Here is a 24,897-nt window from a genome sequence, read left to right as displayed (position 1 = left end):
CAGTGCTCCCTATGAACAGCATAAAGCCATTTAGGTTAACGGGATAACAAGTGGTATGTAAGTTGTTTGAATTAAGTTCCCATCGGAGCTCAAGCAGAGCCATGGGTAGAGTAGGAAAAAAAAACAAAAAAACAAAAAAAAAAACTATGGTGAAGAAACAAAATTCATGGCCTTTGTACTTACAGTTACATTTCCGTTTTTTACTAGGCACGTGTCAGTTAACCTCTCTAAACCATCATTTCATTTTAAAAATTAGGACTAACAACACCTGTTCTGCCACACCCACAGAATGTTTAGGAGACTCTAATGAGGAAGCGCATGTGAAATTACGGAAATTTGCGAAGAAATTAATAAAGAGAGAGACTTGAAATATGTCTTGGGAGCAGATCTGAAGTTAAAATTAAATTTCTTTGTAGTTTTCAGATACTTAAACAGTATTAAGTACATTACAGTTAATCATTTATTAAGTGAGCAAATCAAACACCATCACACTTAAATTCTTTTGTTAAAAGGAATTCTTCAACCAATTATACTTATATGTATTTTTAAATTTATTTTTCAACAAATATTTTAAGATGTCACTATAAGCAAACTCTATACTAAATACAGTGAAAATGGAAATAAATAACTTGATGCTGTCAGTGAGCTCACAGATTAGTAGAAATAAACATATACAACTTACTCTGACCCATCATATTAAGTGTCATAAGTGCACAGTATGAGTGCTACGAAAAAATAGATGAGAAAAGTAAATTTTTCACAGAATGTTGTAAAATAATTAACAGAAAAGATAACACTTGACCTAGTTCTAAGTGGAAAGCCAAGGAGAAGAAAGACAGCAATAGCCACCATTTCAAAATAATAGCCAGCAGTTACATGACACTTTATACCATTTAAAATGCTTTGCATTTGTAGACTGACTTCATTCTCACAACATACAATATCAGACAAAATCCTACTAATAAAGGTTAGGTGACTCTCCCAATAGCACATACCAAATTAGGAGGAGAGCTAGGATTCAAGCTCCAGCAGTCTCTGGCTACCATGCACATACTTAATCTCTGTCTTCTATTGCCACGGTTGATCATGTCCACAATTTTCACAAGTTACAAATGGAAGTAAGCATCCACACAAAAGAAACATGTGGAAATGTACTGGCCAGTTAGAGCAGAAGGAGGGACACACGGGGAGGGCAGTCTCTACTACGTGCACAGAAAGGACCACATGTTTAAACCAATATGACCACTTTATTGTGCTATATAGTCAATGAGATAATACTAAGCTTAATTACCCTCAATCACCTGCTTTCAGAGATAACCTATTGTCAGATAACTTATCCATTGCGCAGGATAGCAGATAGTTACTTTCTGCATGAATAGAAATCACTATATCTGGAAAACTATTTACTTAGCCTCCTCCTCTCATGCAAATGAAAGGAGTTGGGATTAATACTATTGTGATAAGTTCAGGAATGTCAGTGTGAACCTTCTGTTAGTAAAGGCAAAGAAAATTCTCAGACAACAAGTGCAAACAATAGCATAACGTTTATAAGTAAAGGAAAATCATAATAACATAGATATATATTTTATATGAAATGACTCTATTTAAAACTAATATCGTGCTACTTAGTTCTTACATGGTAAAAGGATATCCATAAATTACAAGCCACATCTATAGTAACTAACATACTTTCACACTAGCTTAACAGAGTTTTATAAAAACAGATGAAGAATACAGGATTATAGGAACTCAGTAGTTTCCATGGTTTCAGAGTAAAACTAATGATTCCAGGATCAAGTGAATAGGTATGAAATTTCACAGATTCTTGAAAAATACAATGACAATGAGGTATTGATTAAACATATGCATCTGGCTGGAAACTGCATTTCAGAATTCAAGATAATAAAATATTGGTGTTCCAGGAAATCTTCAAAGATTACCGCTACTCTTTACAGTGAAGCTTCTAAGGATTATAAAAATGTTTTCTTTTTTAAATATGTATTGCCTAGTCATTTGAAAACTTCAAGCAATACTTGAATTTGGTAAACATTGAAACATCCCTAAAGACTACAAACTCATACATTCTTTCATTGTATCCTGAAGGTAATTTTAAGGTATTCATAATTCACTTAATTTAATATAAAATGTCATATTAATGTATACATAGAATTCAAGTTATCATTCCTAACAACACTAGTAGGCTCAGATAAATCTTCAGAGAAAAATTTTTAGATGTTCAGGCCTGAATTAATAACCCAAAACTTTCAATTACATATTTTCTTTAAATATAGTTTAGTTATGTACCTTTAAAGGGTTCAGTAAGAGTGATAATATCAATTTACAATTATTTATTACTTTATTACTTTAAAATTGGCTAATGAGTTCTAACCACTTGACCTTTTTGAATAATCACGATGTGTGAGGCAGGCAATTAAACAATAAGAGTAATAGAGGTCCAGAGAGGATGATACATTGAAAAAGTTAAGAAGCTGAAATGAGAGTATGGTTTCCTTGATTCTAAAAGCAATTATTTTTTCCTTATACATTGTATCTTCTTCCAGGTACAGCTTGGTTAATCAAATCATCTATGGAAAAGGAGGGGAGTCTATTATCTTTGATACATCTCTATCAAATATATAGCAGCCTGCAAAAACTATACAAGAACATTATGGACCTTTAGTCAAGTCATCCTAAATAATTATTACACTGTATCAGTGATACTTGTTGCATTAAGGCTTACTGTTGCCTTTCAGTGTTACCTTCTCTGCTCATGGTAAACTCTTCAAGGTTAAAATAAAAGGGGAAAAAGGCCTCATTAAGAGCAGAAAGATTACACCAGATGGGCTCCAGTAAGGCTCAGCAAAGTCTCTGTGGTGTCCTGAATGAATAGGAGGAAGAACTGATTAATTCAAGGCCTACAATGCCTATGTTCTTATCCCTATTAAAAAGATTTGGATGTTTTTCCAAAGTAGTGGAGAACACTACTCAACACCTGATGCCTTCTCCATTTTTTTTTTCTCGTTAGCATTTACCTTCCATCCTGCTCTATATTTTATAGTTTATTCTGTTTATTATGTATTATCCCTACCTGAATATAAGCAATCCAAATGCCAGGCATTTTATCTCTTACCTTATTGCATTCCTTGTACTTACAACAGTTTCTGAATCAAAGTAGGTATTTCTAAACATTTATTTATGATTAATATTATATTATCTGTAATTATTATTTTATGGTTAATATTTTAAATATTCATAAATATAAAAAATAATTGAATGAATAATTCAATTGATTATCTTTTACAAATCTCACCCAATTTTATTTTTGTTTAATAATCTGTTAACTTATGAAACATTCCTATTGGTTGCCTATCATGTGCCTGGAATAGTACTGCAACAATGTGTATGGTAAGCCATGGCCTGTCTTCAGGGAGCATATAATCTTATGGGGAAAAACATATGTTAAACCAACTATTGTGTTTTTAACTATTACTGTTCATATAACAGATGGGCACATTTTATTTCTCCTGGGGGCATAGAGAAGGCCCCACAGGGAAAGTAAAATTTATTCTGAAACTTCAAGGATTATTAATATGAAAAGAATTATTAATGTTAATGTTAATGTCAAGGGTTGAAGTTGTGACCAGGCATAGAAAACATCATGTGTGAAATTCTTGAAGCAGAAATAAGCTAGGTGTGATCAAAAATAAAAGAAGTTTCATGAGATTCTAGTCTAGTGATCTGGGAACAAATACCAGAAAATATGGCTTGACCTGGAACCTGTCATGTAAGACCTTGTACATCATGAAGGATATTTTTATCTTTATACTAAATACAATGAAAAATAATGGAGTATTTTAAGGAAGAGATGTGATTAAGATCAAATTGACACTTTACAAGATGGGTTTTTTTAGCCACGTGGAGATGAAAAATGGATTAGTACAAGACAAAAGTAGATGCAAAGAAATATTTAGGTTTATTTTAATAATCCAATTAAAAAAAACAAAGATGTGTTACCTTTGCTGCTAGCAGTGGGGGTACGGTTAAGTGGATTCACTCACTCACTCATTCATTCATTCATTCATTCATTCATTCAGAAAGTTGGTTTTCAAGTATCTACTATTTTTCTTTCACTCTAGATACTGAGCTATTAGAGGTAACAAGACCCACATGGGGCTTGTAGTTTATAAGGCAAATCAAACATTTAAATATACCAGTTGTTGAGAGATGATGGCAAAAGGAACCTGCTTTCACTTAGGCTGTGAAAGTTGGCTTCTCAAAGACAGTGACTTGCCACCTGAAAACCTATATGATTCAATCCAAGCAAACAGAGGACAGAAAGCACTGGCTAGAGATGAAAACGTGGGTAAAGGAAAATCCTTGCTGAAGGACACAAAGTTTGAGGAATTGAAACTAAGCAGAATTATAGCAAACAACTGGAAAGAAGAGAATGGGGACGGAAAAAAAAAAGTTCTATTTTACAGGCCTTCAATGGGTATGAATTATTTTTAGGTCATTGAGACTAATATATGAAAAATGGATTATACCTGAAGAAGAGTGAAACAGTTTTTTTCTTCACACTATAAAAGATATGTACTAATTAAATTGTGTTAAAATTTCTTAATTTTAATGTAGTTTAATTTATGACATTTCCTTTATGGTTACTGCTTTTTATGGTTGACTATCATTGTTCTTATTTATGCATTTATTTGTAATCAAATCATATGCAAATACACTATCAAATAAATGAAAAAATGCTTCTAGTACAATACTCTTACTAATCTGGTTAATGACACATATAATAGCTAAAAATGTAGGCAGTAACAAAAACATCAAGTCTCTTCCAATCTTTCTAGAGGATATACTTCCCCATTTGTATGCTACCCGGGTTTTTTCTGCCTCTCTCAGTTCTCATAAAGGAAGCATGGGCGGCCCAGTATCTCCTGGGTTTTCACTGCTTACAGTCAGGATGCATTCAGGTACACATTTCCTTTAATTTAATATTTCATTTCAGTATTTAAAGGTATTTAACTTTCGAGGGGTAGGAAGAATTTTAGGAAGGATATGTTTATGATATTTGGGAGGTTGCACATTTAACCAACTTGGATGTTCCTATAACACATTGTCTGAATACTTAGTCATAAAGCTGATAGTTTACTCTTCATCTCCCTGAATTTCTCAATTATTTCAAAATTCAGAAGTGAGAAGAAATTGCACTCATTAGTGCTTTCAGATCCGCAAAGTGTGATCTTCTGCTAACATGTGAAAGGCAATCCAAAGATGTCAAATGATGCAAGTAGTGAATACTGCCAAATTTATGGTATGCAATCAATGGAAATATATCACTAACTCAATTATGAATAGATAAATTTGGTTTAGATGAACTAAATGCACAAAAATATACAAATGACATGAAGGATAGTACTTTGGAATATATGAATAAAAGAACACATTTTTTTAGGTTTCTCCCCACCACTAAAAATGAAAACAAGACAAAATTATGACTGAGAAAATAATGCCTTTGTGAGAATATTATATGCAATAGAGAAAAGACTAAACATCAGACATGAAGCATTCATTTCTAATTTCATATTATTTGATTTCACATTTATTTACTCCACTTCGTTCTTAAATCATATAACATTAACTGCTTAGTTTTATTTTTCCATTTAATATGTAGGTTAAAATGAGATAAATATTGTGTTTATAATAAAATGTAATTAGTTTAAAAATAAGTAAGTGACATTTGTGTGGTTTAGAAATAGTTTCTCATGTATTAAATACTTATGGTATTATTCCTTATACTAATCTTAGTGTTGATTACTAATTACCAATCACCTCCTTGCCAAGTACTGTGCTAAGTGTTTTTCATGTATTATTTCAACCATTGAGCACAATTCTAAGGTTGTTCTTATCATAGATTTCAAACAAGCAGGCCAATATTTAATAAGGCTAAATAGCTTTCCCAATGTAACAGATTCAGCATGAGGAGTAGCTCAATTTCACCCGAAGAAATCTCACTCAGAGCCTCTTACTGTAATTCACATTCTATCCCAAACTATAGATCTTGTCTTATGAAAAAATGATATGAACTTTATATCATTTACTCAGAAATATACAAGGCCAAAAAGAAAATATATGTAAATAGGTATATTAACTGTGCTTGTTAATGAATTCACTAAATATTTTTATTTTTGTTTTTTTATTCTCAAGTTCATTAACATACAGTGTAGTCTTGGCTTCAGGAGTAAAGCCCAGTGATTCATCTCTTACATGTGACACCCAGTGCTCATCCGGAAGACTGCCCTCCTTACTGCCTGTCAGCCATTTGACCCACCCCCACCCCCAGACCCCCATCAACCCTCAGTTTATTCTCTGAACTAAAATATTTTTAAAAGAGAATAAATACGTATATACTGAAACTATTTTTTTACATTCTACAATTAATAGGAAAAAGACATAAATTAATTGTTAATGAAAAACCATCTTTGTTAGGTCATATTTTAAAAGAGAAATGGTTCCAAAACGTTGACAGCAAAAACATCGTAAGTTTTACCTGAAAGGTGTGAATATAATGAAATCTGCTCTTCAATTACAATTCTGATCACCACGTTCGAAGGATTATATAAAGTTGTCCAAATTTGCCATGTGGTTCTCCCCTTTTAACCAGAAACAGCTCTTATAAACTTGACTCAAGAGTGGTGACAAGTTATTTTCATGTCAAATAAAATTGTGCTAGTAGAAACAAGTTTTGGGGCACCTGCTTGGCTCAGTCGGTTAAGCGTCCCGACTGCAGCTCAGGTCATGATCTCGTGGTTTGTGAGTTTGAGCCCCGCATCAGGCTCTGTGCTGACAGCTGGGAGCCTGGATCCTGCTTTGGATTCTGTGTCTCCCTCTTTCTCTGCCTCACCCTGCTTGTGCTCTCTCTGTATCTCAAAAATGAATATTAAAAAAAATAAATAAATAAATAAACAAGTTTTAAAGCTATGCATGTATGGCATTTAAAATCACGTTTCCAAAACAATTTTGACAATTTGTTTTTCAATTAAATATTTGAACTTTTCAAAACATAATATAATTGACGGTTTCTTGGAACATTCAACATTCTGTCTGAGCCAATGTGGATGGACTAAAGAGGTCTCAACACAGATTTGCCCACTGTGGAAACCATGATTGTGGTTCTGGTAGGTGTATGTAATGAACAATAATGTGTTTCAAAAAAGTGAGCCTATAAGGAACTATAAAGGAAAATAAAATAACAATGGATGTGAAAAATGAAAACAAGAGATTGTAATGAATCTGTACAAATGCACACATTTTTTTAACTAGAGAAATTCAAAGGCAAATAAATTTAAAACTCAGACGAATATTTTTCATGAGTTATTTTTTTGCTTGTTTTTATTTTTTTATTTTATTTTATGTTTTTAATTTTATTTTTTATTTTTTAAAATTTACATCCAAATTAGTTAGCATGTAGTGCAACAGGAGTAGATTCCTTAATGCCCCTCACCCATTTAGCCCATCCCCCTTCCTACAACCCCTCCAGTAACCCTGGGTTTGTTCTCCATATTTTATGAGTTTTTTTTTTTTTTAATTTTTATTTGTTTTTGAGAGAGAGAAAGAAAGAGAGCTAGCAAGGGAGGGGCAGAGAGAGAGGGAGACACAGAATCCGAAGCAGGCTCCAGGCTCCAAGCTGTCAGCACAGAGCCCGAGGCGGGGTTTGAACTCACAAACTGTCGTGACCTGAGCTGAAGTCAGACGCTTAACCGGCTGAGCACCCAGGCGCCCCTAGGCACCCCAAGTTATTAATGTTCCTTGGTCAAGCACATATTTGAACATCTTCTCTAACGTTTCCACATTGTACTTTTTTTTTTACTTATTTGTGGACTATAGATACCAGATCATAAATGTATTTAACACAGTGACATCAGTACCTCCTATGGGTACCCACTCACACTATATTCTCAGCCAATAATTGTTGTTATTGAAGTTGAATATATTGACTACTACTTCTGAATAAATTTCAATAGATATTTGATCAGCACTTATTCACTGTTCTGTAAGTTCTAGCCTTTCACCTTGACAGCTTGCAAAAGAAACCGCTACCAGGTTTAATTACTTTTTTCCCATCATGCAGAACGTTTTCTTCAGGCACATCAACCATTAAACATTTATAATCTTTCCGAGGAAACGCATTGAACTGGTAGAGTCTGAGATGCCATAAGCACATTTCTATCTTTATCTGGAGGTTATGTTGAAATCTGTAAAGAATCCTGAGTTTTTAAAATTATTTTGTCCAACAGAGGGAATTGGATAGGGGGAGGCTAAACATGTATGTATATTAATTGTTCCATGCTAATTTCAGGGAGAACAGTTCCACACTGAAAAGGATATTTAAGCTAAGTTTGATCTTAATTCTTTTTATAGATTCTCATTGATCTGGTTCTGAAGCAATTACTTGACAAGGACATAGAAAATCATAAAGGAGAAGCTCAGCTAATGACAGTATAAAGACACTTCTGATAAGTGGTCAGAAATATGATCAAGGGCGATTTGAGTTGCTTTAATCACTTGGTATGGGTTTCTGAATTGCATTAATGATGGTCACATTTGTGTGTTAAGCCTTATTTTATACAGGCAAGTGCATGCCAAGAATGTAATAACATTTAAGCCAAAATATTAAAAGTATAATGGTTACACTTTCTACTTTTATTTCCTATTACTTGTAATTGGCAACCAGCTTTAAGATTCTCTAAAATTTATATTTTTAATGCTTTTAGGAACTTCCTTGGACATTTGAAATCCAAGAAACAAAACTCATATAAATTAATTATACATATAAATTAATACTGCTTTTCTTTTAAGTTGATCAATCAAAATAGAATAAATTGAAACTTATGGCATTATTAAATATCTGGCACCATTATTTTGAACATCCTTACCCAGAAAACCTTTCTATATGATTGCATACTTTATAAGCAGGATAATAATTCCTAATGGCTAGGAACAGCCACAAAATCTTAGCGAATGAATATAATAGAAGTCTACCTCTCATATACATTATACTCCGTCACAATTAAGGTGTGCTTACAGTACTGCTGTCCTCCAGGAAGGATCCAGATACCCAAGCTACGTGTATCTTGTGACTCCATCATCCCCATCTGAGGTCTGCCTCAGAATCATTCCACTGGATCTCTGCATACAGTTGGCCAATGAGCAATGAAAATCTTTGATAGACAGGCCCCTGAATGGCTCAGGCAGCTAAGCAGCTGACAGGATTTCGGCTAGGGTCATGATCTTAGAGTTTGTGAGATCGGGCCCCATGTCAGGCTCTGTGCTGACAGCATGGAGCCTTCTTGGGATCTCTCTCTATCCCCTCTCTCTGCACCTTCCCCACCCTTGTGCACGTGCACTCTCTCTTGCTCGCGATCTCTCTCTCTCTCTCTCAAAAATAAGTAAGTAAAAAAATAAATAACCATAAACAAAAGAAAGCCTGTGATAGAAACAATCTGTTGTGGCCAAACCTCTGAGTGTGTGAATACCTCCTACTCACAGTCCTTTGGCGAGTCACATAGGAAGAAAAGAACCACAGTGGAACTGCAGTTCTGGGAAGTATTGTCTCCCATATGTCCAGGATGAAGACACAGGATTTGAGAGAAATAATCCAGGCTCTGTCACACATATTATCTACTTGGGCATCCCGTCACCCTCTTTTTTAACTAGGAAATGGATGAAAGCCTATTTATTCACCCAACAAATATAAATATCACAAGAAATTACAGTTCTAAGCAATAGGTTAGGTGCTAAAAATACAACTGAATAACATCAAAAAGGTCTCTTGTCCTCCTGAGGCTTGTATTTCAGTGAGACACCAAACATGGGGCAAACAAAAAGTTAAATAGCTAGAGTTACATTAGCGCTCTGAAAGTAGTAGCCGGGATACTATTTTCAAGATTCTATGGGAGATCTTTTAGATGAGGGAATCGCCAAGATAATATTTGTCAGTTGAAATCTGAACCACAAACGTGCGCTATGAAAGGAAACCAGGGAAAACGTACCATGCAGAGGGAGCAGAAAAATACAAAACAGCATAGTGGCAGAAAAATAATACTTTAGTTGTATGACATTCGTTAAGTTTTGCCTTGGATATCAAGGGAAAAGAACAGATTTTTCTATATTCCAAAGTTTTCTAAACTTCTTTTACCCTGACAATATTTCAAAAAGTATATTTATCATAATATGAATAATATTCAAAACTGCTTCTATTTTTTAGAAACCAAACCACCTCATTTAAATGTTTTCCTTTTATAATATGAAATATAGTACTGTATGCTTTCCATGGGAAGGTTATACTGAACTTTCAGACTATCTGAAATCACATAGTGTTTTCCATATGTAACAAGCCATTTACATCACGTTAGTTGAAGAGAAATATCCTATTCATCTCTTCCTAAAATTTAAGTTACACACCTATATATAAAATAGATACATATATACTTTTGGAGTATTGTATCCCTTTATAATGTTGAGTTTTGGAAATTTCACACTACACGTGGAATTATTTTTCCCACTTTATCGAGATATACTTGACGTAAAACATTGTGTAAGTTGAAGGTGTACAAAGTGTTGATTTAATATACTTACATACTGCAAAATGATTGCCCCCATTACATTAGGTAACATTTGGTACACATCACCTAACTACTCTTTTTTTTTTTTTTTGTGGTAAGAACATTTAAGATCTACTTTCTTGGCAGCTTTGAAGTATGTCGAACAATATTATTAACTATGATCACCATGCTGTACATTATTTATTATTCATTGTTCAACTAGAAGTTTGTACTCTTTGACCTACTCATTTCTCCCACCCCTCAGCTCCTGGTAACCACCATTCTACTCCCTATTTCTGAATTCAGCTTTTTAAGATTCCACATGTAAATGATACTATACAGTGTTGGTCTTTGTCTGACTCTCTTCACTTAGCATAATGCCCTCAAGTTCCATCCATGTTGCAAAAGCAGGAATTTCTTCTTTCTCATGGCTGAATAATATTCCACTCATCTGTTGACTAATACTTAGGTGGTTTCCATATCCTGACTATTGTCAATAATGTTGCAGTGATATGGAAATGCAGATATCTCTTCCATATACTGTTGTCATTTCCTTTACATGAATACTCAGACATGGAATTGCTGGAACATATGGTAGTTCTAGTTTCAATTTTTTGAGGAAACTTAATACTTTTTTATACTTCCATAGTGGCTGCCCAAATTTACATTCCCACCAACAATGAACAAGGGTTCTGTTTTCTCCACATTCTCACCAACACTTGTTATCTCTTACCTTTTTGCTGATAGCCATTCTACTAGGTGTGAGGTGATATCTTATTGTAATTTCAATTTGCATTTCCCTAATGATTAATGATGTTAAGCACCTTTTCCTGTACCTGTTTATTTGCACATCTTCTTTGGAAAAATGTCTATTCAGTACTTTTCATGTTTTAATCAGATTGGGGTTTTTTGCTAACGAGTTATATAAGTTCTTTATATATTTTGGATATTAATCCCTTATCATATACATAATAAGCATATAACAGTAGGCATACAGAAATCAACATGTATATACAGAATATGACTCAAGCTTAAAGAACAGTATATGTTGAAGTACCTGGGTGGCTCAATCAGTCAAGCGTCCAACTCTTGATCTTAGCTCAGATTATGATGTCACAATTCAGGAGTTTGAGCCCACATAAAGCTTTTAGCTGATGGTTTGGAGCCTGCTTGAGATTCTGTCTCTCCTTCTCTTGGACCGTCCCCGACTTGTGAGTGCTCTCTCTCTCTCACTCTCTCAAAATAAATAAATTTAAAAAAAGAGTAATATATGTTTGTTACATATGAAAACTAAATTTAGACATATTTTTCTATTTATTGGCACTTAAAATTGTGACAAAAATCTATTCTTTCAGATACAAAATAATGTATTCCTTTGAATAGTTCTTAAACTTTAAATTTTAATGAGCTTTATATATTTTGTTTTAATGTGTTATTTATCCTTGATTTAAATTTCAACTCACTTTATGACCATAATGAGATCCATAGAAAAAGCACCATTAATTCATATTAGAAATTCCCCAAATCCCTTTATACTGATTCCCAAAATAAGTAGCATCAGCCTCTCAGAGACATAATGCTAATTTTTATTGATGGCTACCATCAGGAAATTAGCAAACAATGCATTCTAAGTTTCATTGTGAAAATCATAGAAAGTAAAATTATGAGCTTGCTGATGTTATATTGTTATATTATGCTAAGAAGTTCCAAGAATATTTTATTGGAACATTTTGTAAATACCAATCATTTTCAAATCAAAGGCAGAAAAAGAGTAACAAATTATTTGTAGAGAAAAATCATCTTAATGTTCATGGTTTCTTAAATTCCATATTTATTTCATACATAAGTAACAATCAGAATATGTGGTGTTTTCTTAACATAACATCATTAAGCTTATATTTTCATAATTATTATTATAGTTATTTTACTATTACCTTTCCTTCAAATATTCATATACACTTTGTTAAATATCTGTGCATATATTCTTTTTTGAAGAGTTTCTCTTTCATTTTTGTTAAGTTATTTTATTAGAATTATTCAAAGAACATAAATTAGAGTTATCAAAATTTCATTTATAATACTTTTTTCAGTGGTGATCATATAAAATGTTTTTTTTAATTTCCAGAAAATATAAATTAAAATATATCTACCTATTAATTGATTTTTATGAATAAAAAAGGGAACCTGAATGAAACAACAGATGGTTTGAATTTATTCTTAAAGTAACTCTAGTTTGAATTCTCAGTGAATTCTGTGTAAATGACTAGATGAAGGGCAGGCTCTTTTTTTCAATATTTTATAAAATGTTTGAATCTATACTGACATATTTTTTGTGTTACTTCTCTTCAAAGTGTGATTTGTTGCTGGTGGTATAAAGAAATGTAATCACTTGGGTTGAAAATGGTTTGATTTGAATAGTATGCATAAATGATTTGAATGCAAGTATCCTTTCACTGAAAGAACATTTAAATAAAAATTAGAGAAATATGGCTGAGGGATAATTATTGTCATATGAATGAAATTGAATAAAGAATAAGAGAAAGAATCTATTTGTAAGCCTAACTCATAATTTTAATACTGGGCATTAGCATTCATTGGACTTGAGTTACTAAATAATCGAGAGATGAATTGCAAGCATTTATATTTTGGAAAATAGTATCAGTAAAATGACAACACACAATAAACACATAAATTGAATATCTGAATTCCATAAAATATGTTGGTTCTTCTTTGTGGGTTCAGATATCAGAAAATGTACAAATGCCTCTCCATAACCTCTGGCGTATTTGTTGGAAAAGATCAGTGAACTGGTTTCTACCAAGTAGTTATCTGAAATGAGATATTTAATCTAGAGAATTGAATTAGAAAAAAAAAACCTACTAGAGCTCTATGGGAAAAAAAATAGGAATTTAAATTACAACTTGTGTCTATAAGTCAAAACAGAAAAGAAATATGTGATTTGTTCATAGTTTTATTTAAAAAAGCATACTAATAATTACAAACAATGTGAAATAATAAAATAAAGTTTATCACTAAGGAATAAATTTACAGTTTTTTCAGTCTGAGTTACATGATAGTAATAGACCAGAATCTTAGCAATTTTAAACAAAAATATTAATTTTTCAACCAATCTACATGTTTATCACAGATTATCAGATCTTTAGGGGTTTTCTGCTTATCGTAGTCACTCAGGACTCAAGGCTGATGAAATAGCCACTCTGGCTGCCATTTTCTAGACATGAGTATAAAAAGCTGAAAGATCTCACACTTGCAAATAAGTGTTTGACTTATACGTAACAAACAACCAGAACTAATTTTGTGCCTTCCTCCCAACCTACCCATCTAAAAAGTACCGAGAGTATATACATCCAATGTGCCCTTGAGGTTAAGATCTGAAATAGTGCTTGATTCAGGACTAGCTACTATCACAACGGGCTCTATACATAGCCTTCAATGCCAAACCAACCTGTTCTTCTATTATAATGCCATGTTAATACAAGTGCATAAATATGCCATTCAGCACTCTTTAACTATCTATGAGACTAAATAGACTATAACAGACAAATACTAAGTGAAAATTTTGTTCTAGAATCTAAAATGAGACCAAAGGAAAAAAAATCAGGTAAATGTACACATTTGTAAAAATAAGTATATAAATTAAGAACTACTTAGAATATTGCTGTCCTATTGCCTGTCTTATTGGTGTATTTAACAAATTGTATAATTGCAATATCATATTTCATTACCAGTCATTTCTAACAAATTAGTTTTGATACATAAGAACCCACAAGTTTTGATACATGAAACAAAACAAAACAAGTCATAAGCTTGTTCCTTTGGGAAGCTGAACTGTAGATGCACCAGTTGTGGCAGCCCATGTCTTATTGCCCACCTCCTCCCCATAGAACATGGCACAGAATTGTCTCCTGAGGGATAAATGAAGTGAAAATGTACCCACCAAATCTCATTCATCATTGGTCGAAAGTCACCCTGTGAAGTGTTAATACCTTATACTTTCAGATTTGCACATGCCTGGGTAGTTAAGCAGGCTCTCATAGTCTATCAGAGCAGTCCCAGGACATAATGTAGAACATAAGTAACATTTTTGAGGAGATCTTCAGTCAAGTTACAACTATTTCAACCTGGTATTCCGAAAAACGATTCATATAGAAGACGGTCAGAGATAATTTGAAGTAAGACACAAGATGTATCCACAGAGAAAAACAAAATCATATGACTTCACTCATATGTGGAATTCAAGAAACAAAACAGATAAACATATGGGAAGGGGGGTAAGAGAAGAGAGAAAAGCAAACCACAAGAGATTCTACTGATAGAAGACAAACTATGGGTACTATGGGTTGATGGAGGCAGGTAGGTGGGGGGATGGGCTACATGGGTGATGGGTACTAAGATGGGCACTTGATGTGATGAGCACTGGATGTTGTATGTAAGTAATGAATCACTTAATCCTATTCCTGAAACCAATATTGCACTGTATGTTAACTAAACTTAAAAAAAAAAAAAAAAAAGAGATGTATCCAGTTAAGGACCATTATTAGTGTTAGCTATTGTATTCAACTCCTTAGCTGCTCCTTTAATTTTCCTAATGTGAGTTTCTTCCAGTATATATTTAAAAATGAGGTACCATACCACATTAATTTTGAATCTACTATTTAGATATTTCTTCTATTTTTTGTGTGTGTTTCTTTTCTACTCCTTTTTTTTTCTGCCTTTCCCTTCATTAATGCTATTCTTGGAACTCCTGGAAAAAATTTTCCATTAGATGTTGCTTCCTTAGTGGAAGTAAGAAAGTAAGTTGACATAGAATAAACTGGACTTTCCTCACCTTCTCTGTGTTTATTTTCCACAACACTGACAGGCAATTGTATCAAATTTAACTGAGGGATTTGAGGTAATTGAAACAAAACAACAAAAACAACTGCAATATAGGAGCAGAAATTTCATAACTATATGCTAAATATAACATTTTGCAAGATAGGGAAAATAGGTTACCATTGCCAGGTTACCACTGGTGCTAACCAGGCTTCCTTAACCTAGGTCTCTATCTTTCCTATACTCTACTTATTCTAATCACTACTTTTCAAATTTGCACCTATCAGTAGGGATACTAACAATTGCTCCAGGATCCAACTTCCTAATATATACAATCTTCATATATTCAATACACAAATTACTTCATTAGCATATATCCCTAAATTTGATACATTTAGCTTTGTAGCATCCCAAATAACTTCAGTGATGGACAAGGACATACCAGATATTTTTAAGACACATAGAGCCTCAAAGTATGAAGTTTTGTAGATCATTTTGAGTAATTATGAGAAAACACACACACACACACGCACACCCATATTCAGGCATTGAGAGTGCTGTTGGCACTGTATAGTCTAAATCCATAGAAGATAAATATTTTCCTAACTGGCTTACAATTTACAAGGATCTAATATATGAGATTATCAAGTTCCACTATAGCTGTATTGTTCTCCAGTTCTCTTTGTTAAGTATCTTGCTAGTTTGTTTATGTGTTTCCTGTTCGAACAAATATCACAACCACAGATGAGCTGTGATGTTGGTATTCCCCACATATTTGTTGCTGAATTGAGAGTTTTCTTTTTTTTTTTAACATCCCCCTTGAACATGGGAATTTAGTGTGCACTGCTCCAAATCAAGTCAGCCTCAGATGCAAAACTTCTGGTTTTCATGACTTACCCCGCCTTCCTAAAATTTCCATGCTGATGTAGCTGGAAGGGGGGGACTTAGCCTGAAATAAAACACTGCATGCTGTCGCTGTTTTTACCTGAGCTTTAGTCATTTTCCTTGAACGATTACTTCGCAATTTCTTCTATGCCTTGGGTTCATTTCCAAAATCCTGATAAGACTGTTTTTCACACTGTTGTCTAATTTCAGCATTGATTTTATTTTTTTTAATTTTTTTAAGTTTATTCATTTATTTTGAGAGAGAGAGAGAGAGAGCAGAGGAGAGGCAGAGAGAGAGGGAGAGAGAGAATCCTAAGCAGGCTCTGCACCACCAGGGGAGCTCAGATTCACAAACGGTGTGATCATGACTTGAGCTGACACCAAGTGCTAGATAGTTACCAACTGAGCCACCCAGGCAACCCTCAGCTTTGATGTTTAGAGGAAGAGGATTTGCTGAACTCCTTACTCTATAGTTTCAGAAGTCCTGCTTCATTTTAGCTACTGAAAATATTCTCTAGGTAATTCTGCCATAGCAACTACTGTTACACGATCTTCTATTGATTCCCTTTCCCTGGGAAACCCTAATATGAGAACTACAAAAAGAGAAAAATTTATTTAATAAACACTGTTAAATACATACAGCTAACTTTCAGAGATGCCTTGGTAGAAAACAACAATAGAACACCTTTTGCCTAGCTATTTTTAACATTTTTAAATTTTAAATTAATATATTTTCATATTTATTTTAGAAACCAATGCATTCCCTTCCCCTGACCTTCTTGTGAGACATAAATCCCTATCAGAAATTTCAAACAAACAAATAAACAAATCAAAAAATACCTGACGTGTAGGCTTTTATATTTCACTACACTGATAATAAGCAAGAATAAGTTGTGCAAAAAAAAAATCTATAATGTTTAGATAATGCCAAAGCAAGCTCTTTCAAGTACTGGTTACTCAGAAAGCAGCTAGCACCAGGCCTACCTGTTCTCAGCCTAACCAACTGTAAGATAAAAGAGATTCTGGACATGGGGCACCTGGGTGGCTCAGTCAGTTGAGCGCCCGACTTCGGCTCAGGTCATGATCTCACGGTTTGTGAGTTCAAGCCCCGCGTCGGGCTCTGTGCTGACAGCTCAGAGCCTGGAGCCCATTTCAGATTCTGTGTCTCCCTCTCTCTGACCCTCCCCCATTCATGCTTTGTCTCTCTCTGTCTCAAAAATAAATGAAACATTAAAAAAAAATTAAAAAAGAGAGAGAGATTCTGGACAGAGAATGCAAGATAAACAGAAGGAGATGCCACCACCTGTCAGGTTGACAGACCACTAAATGGCAGCATAACAGGCCTGTTACAGCTGCCAATAAAATGAATGAGAGAAAAAATGGGAGAAATATCAAGAAGAAGAAAGAGACAGCATCCAAATTTTGCTTCTTACTTTCCATCTCATACTAAAAGTTTAATCCAAAAGCAGAAAACAAAAAGAAAATAAAGAATGAGCACGTGGGGGGGGGGCACCTGGGTGGCTCAGTTGGTTAAGGGCCAACTTCGGCTCAGGTCATGATCTCATGGTCCGTGAGTCTGAGCCCCGCATTGTGCTCTGTGCTGACAGCTCAGAGCCTGGATCCTGCTTCAGATTCTGTGTCTCCCTCTCTCTCTGCGCCTCCCCCACTCATGCTCTGTCTCTCTCTCAAAAATAAATAAACATTAAAAATTAAAAAAGAGTGAGCATGTGGGCCAACTTCTTGTCCACAGAAACAACAAATAAGTTCATTTCTGCATCCAGTATCACATGGGGGAAAAAAATCTCAGGAAACAAATCCCAAAGAGAAAAACAGACCACATTGCAAAGGCTATAGTACTGTAAAATATCTTGTTTTTGCATGAATGTGTAAGAAGGGATTAAAGAAAAATAGAAAAAAAAGAACTTTGAGATTCTTCAGGAGGCTCTCAACACACACACACACACACACACACACACACACACACGCGCGCACACAACAAGATCCTTAAATCTCCCAATTAAAAATCATCTGAATCAGCATGCCTCATATTTATGAAATATTTACTGATTTTTAAGCACACAAAAACGCACTAATCAGAACATTTTCTGTGCTGTTACATATAATTATTTAAAAGGCAATGTGATATTTCAGAATAATAATCATAATATAAGGCAACATTTCCCACACTGTATTCTAATATTTTCTATCATAATAATAGTTTCCTATGCTAAAAGAAGAAAAAGGAGGAGGAGGAGGAAAAAATGAAGGATGAGGGGTAAGAGGTAAGGAGAAGGAGACAAAGCAAAAAGAGGAGGAAGAGGAAGAAGAAATGATTATGTTCTTAAATATATTCTTAAACTGCATAAAATGTTGAAGGAGATATTCATTCTTCCATTCAGTAAATACGTGCCAATACAATGCACCAGCATGGTTATAGAACTTGAAGAACATAAAATACTGAAAAACAATTATTTCTACTTTGGTAAAAAAAAAAAAAATGGTTTCCCTCCTATCACAAAGTGGCTTCTATGTCCATCAGCCATAACTGGGCTGGCTTTGTGACTTGCTAGACCAATAGAATAAAGCCAAAGTGGCAATATCTGTTTCAAGGTTGAGACAGTTTATGACTTAATGCTCTTAGAAAGAAGCTGCCGTTTAAGAAAGCCCACTGCCCTGTTGGAGAGCAAAGCCAGGTGGCTACAGAAAGACCCTGGAAAATAAGAGACTATGAGGAGAGACAAGAGGTCCAACCAGCCCCAACCATTCTACCCACTCCAGCTTAGGCAGATATGTGAATGTAACCATCTTGGATCCTCTCATCCCGGTAAAGTTCCCTGAGCCAATGCAAATTAATCCCAGACAAGATGGAAAAAGTATCAGAATAAGTTTCCCACGACATTCAAATGTAAGTATAATATCAGGACCAAGTTAGTCACATTTTGCCATATTAAAATAAAATAAATAGCCTGAAAATTGTGTAAGCACAATAGTAAGCTAAAAAGAGGCTAAAAGAATATAAAAGGCAGATGAATAATTCCCATTGGAAGAGAATATTTTCCAAAAGGCTGAAATTGATTTCCCTAGTGTTTTGAAGAATTTACTAATTCCATTATACATAGGAACAAAAAGGAGATGATAAAATAATGGAATAAGAGAGCTGAACTAGGGAAATAAATTGAGAACAATCTATTGAACCACCATTTACTTTCTAAATAAACTTGAAAAATAACAATAATATCTAATATTTATTGAGTAACTACTATATGCCAAGAACTCTTGCGTGTGTTACCACTGTCAGTCCTCACAGTAATACTTCAAAATACTAGTCTTTCCATTTTAAAGATTACGAAACATAAGGCACAAATTGGCTATACAACTTTCCTAAGTTTTCCTTAGGATAGTGCATTATAAAGGAAGCATACAAATCTTTGTTGTATGTCTTCAGAGATACTGTTTTTAACAAAGTACCACCATGGTACACTGCCTCTAAAGAATAAAATCAAAGTCAATGTCATGCAGGGAATAATGCAGAGGCAGGAAAAAGACAAGATGATTAAAATCACAGATAAGGAGAACAGATAGCACTAGTTCAATACAAGGTTAATTTGTGACAAGTGACAAAAAATCAATAAACAAAATAGAAATTCAAATACATAATAGCAAGTTTCTTTTATGAAATAAAGGAATAAATGAATACTTTGATTGAATTTAAATTATAAGGGGATAATTTGATTCAAAATTGCCAGCCTCAAAGCACATTCAAGTTATATTATTATTCAACTGTAAAGATATTTTCTTCCGCCATCCAGATAAGAAAAACATAAGCATCTAGACATGAACATTAACATGAGAAAACAAATGCAAACCGGCCATGAAATACTGAGGAAAAATCTAGAGTATTATATAATCGGGCAATTTGCCCCTGTTCTGTAAAGACATAAGGTAGAAATTCTCAACCATCAATGAGTCAACGAAATGCAACCTCCATGAGAGCTTCTTCTATAAACTAAACGATGAAGGGTAACAAAAAAGAGACGAGTTGAAATAATGACTCTGAGTTATAGGCAACAGGATAATAGTACTGGTTCAAAACAATGAGTTTGTTTTACTTTAAAGCTAGAGACAAAAAAGCGACAGGACTTTTGATTAAAGATCAATACATAACGACACTAGCCAGTCATCACTCGATGAACATTTGGGCTCTTTCCATAATCTGGCTCTTGGGGATAATGCTCCTATAAACATCGGGGGAGAGGGGATGTATCCTTGGAAATAGGATTTTTGTATCCCTCGGGTAAAGATCTAGATGTGCAGTTGATGGATTGTAGGGTAGTTCTATTTTGACATTTTTAAGGAACCTCCACACTGTTTTCCAGAGTGGCTGCACCAGTTTGCATTCCTACCAACAGAGTAAGAGGGTTCCCCTTTCTCTGCATCCTCAGCAACATCTGTTGTTTCCTGTGTTGTTCATCTTAGCCATTCTGACTGACATACTGAGGTGGTATCTCACTGTAAGTATGATTTGTATTTCTCTGATGATGAGTGATGTTAAACATCTTTTCATACGTCTGTTAGCCAATGATGTATCTTCCTTGAAAAAATATCTATTCTTGTCTTCTGCCCACTTTTTTAACTGGACTATTTGTTTTTTGGGTGCTGAGTTTGATACATTCTTTATAGACTTTAGATACTAACCCATTTTCAGATATGTAATTTGCAAATATCTTCTCCCATTCTGAAGGTTGCCTTTTAGCTTTGATTGTTTGTTAGCCTTTGATTGTTTCCATCTCTGTGCAGAGCTTTTTATCTTGCTGAAGTCCCAGTAGTTCATTTTTGTTTTTTGATTCCCTTGCCTCTAGAGATGTGTCTAAAAAGAAGTTGCTATGGCTGATGTCAAAGAGGTCACTGACTGTGTGTTCTCCTCTAAGATGCTGATGGTTTCCTGTCTCCATTTTGAATTTTTTTTGTGTGTAAGATGTAAGAAAATGGTTCGGTTTCATTTATTTTCACGTTGCTGTCCAGTTTTCCCACTGCCATTTGTTGAAGAGACTTTTTTCCATTGCATAGTGTTTTCTGCTTTGCCAAAGATTAGTTAACCATATAGTTGTGTGTCCATTTCTGGGTTTTCTATTCTGTTCCATGGATCTATGGATCTGTTTCTGTGCAGGTACCATAATGTTTTGATGACTATAGCTATGGAATATAACTTGAAGTCTAGTTTATGAGGTCTTCAACTTTCCTCTCCTTTTTCAAGATTTATTTGGGTATTCAGGGTCTTTAGTGGTTCCATACAAATTTTAGGATTGTTTGTTCTAGCTCTGTGAAGAATGCTGGTGGTATTTTGATAGGGATTGCGCTCCATGTGTAGGTAACTTTGGATAAGTGTACACATTTTAACACTATCCATTAACATGATTTTTTTTTCCATTTCTTTGTGTCATCTTCAATTTCTTTCTAGTGTTTTATAGTTTCAGAGTACAGATCTTTTTCCTCTTTGGTTTGGTTTATTCCTAGGTATCTTATGGTTTTGTGTAATTGTAAATGGAATTAATTCTTTGATTTTTTTTTCTATTGCTTCATCATTGGTGTATACAAATGCCACAGATTCCTGTATGTTGATTTGTATCCTGCAAGTTTGCTGAATTCATGTATCAGATCTACCAATTTGTTGGTGGAATCTTTTGGATTATCTTTAAAGAATAGCATCTGCAAATAATGAAAGTTTGACTTCTTCCTTGCTGATTTGAATGCAGTTTTTTTTTCTTTCCATTGTCTGATTGCTGAGGCTAACACTTCCAGTTCTATGTTAAATCACAGTGGTGAAAGATGGCATCCCTTTGGTATTCCTGACTGAGAAGAAAAGCTCTCAGTTTTCCTCCAACAAATATGATATTAGCTGTGGGCCTTTAATATATAACCTTTATAATGTTGAGGTATGTTCCATCAATCCTTACTTTGTTGAGGGTTTTTATCAAGAGTCAATGTTGTACTTTGTCAAATGCTTTTTCTGCATCTATTGAGAGAATCAAATGGTTCTTATCCTTTTTTATTAATGTGGTGTATCACATTGATTGATTTGCAAATATTGAACCATCACCCATGCAACACAGGAATAAATACCACTTCATTGTGGTGAATGATTCTTTCAATGTACTGTTGGGTTCAGTTTGCTAGTATTTTGTTGAGAATTTCTGCATCCATATTCATTAAGGATATTGGCCTATATTTCTCTTCTTTAGTGGAGTCTTCCTCTGGTTTTGGAATCAGAGTAATGTTAGCTTCATAGAATGAGTTTTGAAGTTTTCCTTTCATTTCTATTTTTTTTTAAATACTTTGAGAATAAGTTTTAACTCTTCCTTAAATATTTGGTAGAATTCTCCTATGAAGACATCTGGCCCTGGCCTTTTGTTTGTTGAGAGAGTTTTGATTACTGATTCAATTTCTTTTCTTATTATTAGTCTGTTCAAGTTTTTCAGTTTTTTCCTGTGTTAGTTTTGGTAGTTTATGTGTTTCTAGAATTTAACCATTTCTTCCAGATTGCCAGATTTGTTGGCATAATTTTTCATAAAACTCTCTTATAATTGTTTCTATTTCTGTGGTGTTGGTTGTGATTTATCCTCCTTACTTGTAATTTTATTCATTTTGGTCCTTCTTTTTTATGTACTTTTTGTAGAGCACTTGTCATAGTTGAACACGCACACTTTTTTGTGCAATTATTTAGCAGTATGCCCCTACTCTCAACAGACTGTAAACTCATTAGAGTAGGAACAATATTGGCATGAGAGGGAGAATATGAAAATTAACAAGCTGATTTTTCAATGGAGTAGTAATAACATTTATGCAAACTCTTGTTAGCACTCTTTGTACAGACATGTACATTTAGCTAATTATCTCACTTAAAACAACTCTGTAGGTTGTTGTTATTTATTTATTCATGTTTAGAGAGAGAGAGAGAGAGAGAGAGAGAGAGAGAGAGAGAGAGAGAATATCCCAAGCAGGCTCCTTAAGGTCAGCATGGAGCCCAATGCAGGGCTCGAACTCATGAACCATGAGATCCGTACCTGAACCAAGATCAAGAGCTGGACGTTTAACCAACTGAGCCATCCAGGAGCTCCCTCAAGTTCTACTTTAAAGCAAAATTTGTTTTTGTCTTTGTCTTCATCTATTGCTTATCACGTCTTTTCCAAAAGCAATGAAACTTGTTCAAACATGGAGTATATTTTAAAGCGTAAAGCTGAAATTTTTCCAATAAACACATAACAATGTTTAAGGAGAAGAATGTTATGAAAAAATTGAGGAAACATTTTATTTAATAACTATGGTCATGATCTTTATATGCATATTTTATAAATATATTAAGATATAGTTAAATAGCAAACAAATTAGCAATACTTCTTTTTAGGGATTGTTTTCAACATTTTTAACTCTTAGCATCTTATAGACAACAAGACAATCAGAGTGGACACCTGCCGTCATGCCCCAGCAGGTCCACAAGGACCCTTGCTATATATCAGGTACGATTTCTTTCATCCCAGACTATGGCATCAAGGTGGTCTGGGGAGATTCTGGGGAAAAGATCAAAGTAAGCTGCATGCTGGGTTGGGGCTTTGAGAAGGATGAGCTCAGAACTGACAATATCTGTTGACACTGGTTGTCCTTCAGCCTGGTTTGTGAACTTCAGGGTTGAGTTAAGATAAGCTGGACATATTTCCTGCCATGTAAATGTTGGTTCCTCCATGTAACTCGTTAGAAGACTAGAGGATGTAGACTGTAGTTGGGCCTCATCTGCTAGACTGAGTAGAAACAGTATGTGAAGATACAAGAGGTCCCCACCCCAAAATCGTCTACAATAGAGCAGATCTTCAATAAGTGATTTCGGACTGAATGAATAAATGCTGTTTGTGAGAAATTACTTAAACTTCAGTAATGAATTGTGGGGAAGTTTTTTCTTGTAAGAAACCTATACCTACCCAAAAAATAAAAATTATTTACATTAATAAAGGCATTTTTTAAGAAAGTTAGAAAAATACAAATCTGTATCTCTCTAATCACATTTTTCTTATTATTCTGCAGGTTAGTTTATTTAATTTTATTTGACCTCCATCGTTCTATGTATAAATATAGGGTGACAATGCTCTCCTCATAATCAAACATACAGAAAATAAAGGATGAAGGAGAGAAAAGTCACATGCTTTGAACAATTTGACACAAAGCAACCTATTTCATTGTAAAGCAAAAGTGCAAACCCTTCTGGTGGGCCACCCTAACTGTTTTGATAACCTAAAAAAAATCAACCATGTAATGTGTGTCCTACTTAAAATTAAAATGGCTTACTTTAGGCACAGGATACATTTCGTTAGCTCTACTGATCAAACAAAAAAGGTTTATGAATTCCAGTGATGAGAGCAAGATGTGAGAAGGTAGGGAGTGAACCATGATGCACAAAACAAGGCTACCTCCTTGCGATTCTGCAGGAGTGAAGACACACTGGGAGGATGTGATTGAGAAACACACTCTACCAAGTACTTTTCTTGTTTTCTGTAATCATATATTTACTGTTTATTGTACT

The sequence above is a fragment of the Acinonyx jubatus genome, chromosome B1 (genome assembly GCF_027475565.1).
Source record: "Acinonyx jubatus isolate Ajub_Pintada_27869175 chromosome B1, VMU_Ajub_asm_v1.0, whole genome shotgun sequence".
In the NCBI taxonomy this organism is placed as follows: domain Eukaryota; kingdom Metazoa; phylum Chordata; class Mammalia; order Carnivora; family Felidae; genus Acinonyx; species Acinonyx jubatus.
This window is presented reverse-complemented; position numbering follows the sequence as displayed.